The sequence below is a fragment of the Acomys russatus genome, chromosome 8, assembly GCF_903995435.1.
Source record: "Acomys russatus chromosome 8, mAcoRus1.1, whole genome shotgun sequence".
NCBI classification, from domain to species: Eukaryota; Metazoa; Chordata; class Mammalia; order Rodentia; family Muridae; genus Acomys; species Acomys russatus.
The window spans coordinates 14,140,328-14,144,435 of record NC_067144.1 but is presented as its reverse complement, the minus strand read 5'-3'; the positions used below and the strand labels follow the sequence as shown (position 1 = coordinate 14,144,435).

The 4,108-nt window shown below is 45.9% G+C and overlaps 1 pseudogene; it reads right to left on the bottom strand.

Moving 5' to 3' along the window:
- Nucleotides 1-2,501: 2,501 nt before the first annotated feature.
- On the bottom strand, nucleotides 2,502-2,778 carry LOC127193082 (60S ribosomal protein L37a-like; annotated as a pseudogene).
- Between the last annotated feature and the right edge of the window lie 1,330 nt (nucleotides 2,779-4,108).

The window sequence follows — 4,108 nt, the reverse complement described above, 5'->3', positions numbered from 1 at the left end:
ATTCTATAAAAAAAAAAAAGTACATATAAATGATAGTGCTGTGAAGTGTCACTTCCTAAGGCATTCCTGCCACTAAGTAGGAACTGATTTGACAATTTACAGAGTAAGATAATGTGTAGATACACACACATGCACGCAACTGCACTCATGCATGCACACACACACAGACATACATACATATGAGCCATATATGCATATATTCACATATACCTATATATGTACACATATATACACAAAGATGAACACATGCATATATATATATTTGTGTGGGAATGTGTGGAATATATATATGTATATAGTATATACATATATGCATATGTACATATATATATAGTCTTTCTGGTATCATGGCTGGGCTATAGCTCTGTGGGAAGAAGCGCATTCTGGAAGGGAACAGAGCACATTTGCGTGTGACATGGACAGTTTTACTGGAGGAAGGAGGAAGTGTGTGCAGTTAGTTTTTGGATGTGAAAGTGAAGGCAGACTTCAATGATGGAATGGATGAAGCCTTTGACGTTTTGAAGAAGGACGTGGGGTGCTTAGTGTTCTGTTGATTGCTTGCATTGAGAGAGGTAACCAGGATGTATGCTAGGAGGGGTGTAAAATGCACATTCTTAGAGTGGGGGCTTAAGACTGAGTCAGCCAGGACCTTCATCTCTTTGATAATACTAGGTATACCTGAGACCTCAGACTGAAGTTTGTGGCTCCTGGCTGTCCCCATTCCTGGAAATATGCAGCTCCATGATCCTGTGGCTCTGCATTGACATCTCTCAGCAACTCTGGGTCCAGTAAGAACCCCAAGATGTGTCCTGTACGAGACCTTGATGATGCGGCACAGGCTATGTCACATATCCACTATGGCAGTCGTTGGGTTAATGGGTTGCAATCTGTCAGTGGCAAGAGCAGAGGCCTAGACAAGCTCAGTGACTTTCCAGACCCTTCTTGCAAAACATTGCGAGCTCCACGTAAGCTCTACTGCACAGTCTTGCCCTCCCATCCCACACAGCCCCAATGCAACGTGATGCTATTTACTGAAGGCATGGGACCCTAGTGCTGCCTCTAAAATGTGGAAAAACCAAAGACCTCTCAGCTTTGGTGCACTTGCGAAGCCTTCTTCCTTCTAGAAGACCCCAAATGGCAGATTACAGTGCTCATGAACATCTGCAGAACTCAGCTCACAGTCCAGTGTGAGCCAGCCCTCCCTCTGGAAACAGCTCTGCCACCTGCCACCAGAAAAATGAGTACCAGGTGCTAGCAAGCTGCTGTCACATTGAACAGACCCATATCCCACACCGAGCCTATCACTGCTGCCCCTTCCTCCAGCCACCATACCTCTGGCTCTTCCTGGCCACCTCTCTCCAAGAAACTGGGAAGACTAGTAACCACTCTGACACAGTATTAAAGTTCCGGCTGCTTCAGCCTCTCAGAGCAGGCCTTGTTCTGTCAGGAAAGTTCTAGTCTAGTTCTGTTTCGGGGACTGTGGGGACATCAGCAGAGCCTTTGTGGCCAAGGAAACCTCTAGGACAATGGAGCTGCCCTCCCTCAAAGTGCCTGCTTGCTCCCGGCTGGAGAGAAGGCAGGCTCCAACCCCCAGCTATTTTGCATTTGTGGATGTGGAAAGTCCCTTGCAAGCCTAGGAGGAAAAGAGGCTCCCAGCCTTTGCTTAGGACTGCCCCAGCCTTTTCCCTGTGGAGTCAGCCTCAAATATGTGGGACAAGAAAGAGGAAGCCTAGCTGCTCCTGAGCTGCCTGCCACATGCAGAGCCCCAAGTTTTCTACTTGATATAATTGATGTTTTCTCTAGAGTGCTAGCTTATCTATCAAACACAGGATTAAATGGGGAAAGGGAAGGTGGAGGAAGGAAACTTGCAACTTTACTGAGCATTCACCACGCGACACATACACACACACACACACACACACACACACACACACACACACACACACACACACACCACCGACTCCCCCAGCACAGGAACTGTAAGAAGCACCACAAAAACCATTAGCCTTAGGGAAGCAAGTTTTGTGTCACAAGTGTCATGTTTGTCACGTTGCATATAGTAGATCACCTTACATTCATAACAGTCTCAGAAGTATTAATATTACTGGATCGCAGAGTCTCGGAAAAGTAAGTGACAGGGCTAAGCTCACACAGCATGTCAAGGAAATTTAAACATAGAATTTAAATCCATGTCTGTAACATAGGTGTTAGCATCTGGCAGCCCTGCTAACCTGCCTCTAGGTTGCTTAGCAATCTCTGGTATCATCACTTGCTGCAGCCAGATGTGCACCAAATATAAAAAGGACCAACACTTCACCTCCCCCCTTTTTGTTATGTAAATTAACCCATTTATTGCAGGCTAGGTGCACTTGCAAAGCCCTCTTCCTTCTAGAAGTCCCTGAATTCCAGACTGCAATGCTCACAAACATCTGCAGAACTCACTTACAAGCTGAGTGTGAGCCAGACTTATCCCTGGAAACAAGTCTCAAATGGTAGCACTTCTACTGGTCTTTCAGTTCCTCGAGTCTTCTGATGGGAGACTTCACTGTGACGGCAGAAGTGGTATTGTAGGTCCATGCCCCATCAGCCTGTTTTCATGCAGGAACCACAGTGCCAGATGCCAACTGCTCGTCTCTTCATCTTGGTCTTGCCACAGAAGGAGCAAGTGTACTTGGCGCGCTGGCTGGTTTCAATTTTCTTCACCATTTTCTGGAGGGAGGCACCATAGTGGGTCCCATATTTCCCGTCAACCTCAAACTTCTTGGTGCATTTAGCCATCAAGCTGGAAACAAAGCCAGAGCCTGGAGAATCTCTCTCTCTCTCTCTCTCTCTCTCTCTCTCTCTCTCTCTCTCTCCTCTCTCTCTGCTCCTCTCCTCTCTCTCTCTCTCTCTCTCTCTCTCTCTCTCTCTCTCTCTCTGTCCCTTGCGTGCTCTCTCTCTCTCTCTCTCTCTCTCTGTCCCTCTGGGGTGCCCCTCTCCCTTCCTCCCCCCTCCACTCTCCCCCTTCTACAATAAATTACTCCATATCAGATCTGTTGTCTCTATTTATTTTTAATGATGATAACATGTGGTGCCACGACTGGGAAGGACTCTTCTGATACTGTCTAGGCGCGTCGGAATCACTTCTACCAGCCAAACCTTACTTTCAGCTCACCGCCGTCTGCTCTGGTTGTGATGCCTTGTGTGTGCGTGCCACACATCTATAGTTAGGACTGTGTGGAGGAACCTTGCTTGTCTTGAAAAACCAAAAATAAATAAATAAATAAATAAATAAAATTTAAAAAGACTCTGCCCGTTGTTGCCCAAAATGGTTATGTTATTTTACTTTTTGCCAGTAGTGCATGAAGAATCCCGTTGCTCCACATACGTGTGGATACCTGGTCTGGTCAGCTTCATCCAAGCCACTCTGAAAGGGTACATTAGGGTAACTTAGCTTACCAGGTGCTTACTCACCACTGCAAATCTTCTTCCTTCATGTAATACTTTTGTTTGTTTGGTTGGTTGGTTTTTTGAGACAGAATTTTTCTGTGTAGCCCTCTTTGTCCTGGAACTGGATCTGTAGACCAGGCTGGCCCCGAACTCACAGGGGTCCGCCTGCCTCTGCCTTCCTAGTGCTGGGATTAAAGGCATGCCCCACCATGCCCAGAGATAAAATATTTATTTCTATTCATTAGTTTTGTTGTTAATTAGATCGTTCAATTTTATGCAAACAGATTTCTAGCAATAATTACACTATAGTATAGATATTATACTGTTTTGAGATTTCGCCTTCCAAGCAACTTTGTCCAATTCTACTTTTTAAATGTACTTTTATTTTATGTGTGTGGATATTTTGCCTGTATGTGTGTCTGTGGACCATGGGTGTACGTCCTAGCAGAGCTGAGCAGGTGACATCAGATCCCCTGGGACTGGAGTAGCAGATGGTTATGAGCCATTACATGAACCCGGGTCTTCTGGAAGAGCAGCCAATGCTCCTAACCTCTGAGCCACCTCTCCTGCCTCATGTTGTTTTCAATTCAGCCTCTCCTTATGTTGTCAGGATATGGGCAAAACACAGCCATATTCCTTGCCAGAACAACATGAATGGCCTCTACCTCAGCTTCTGATA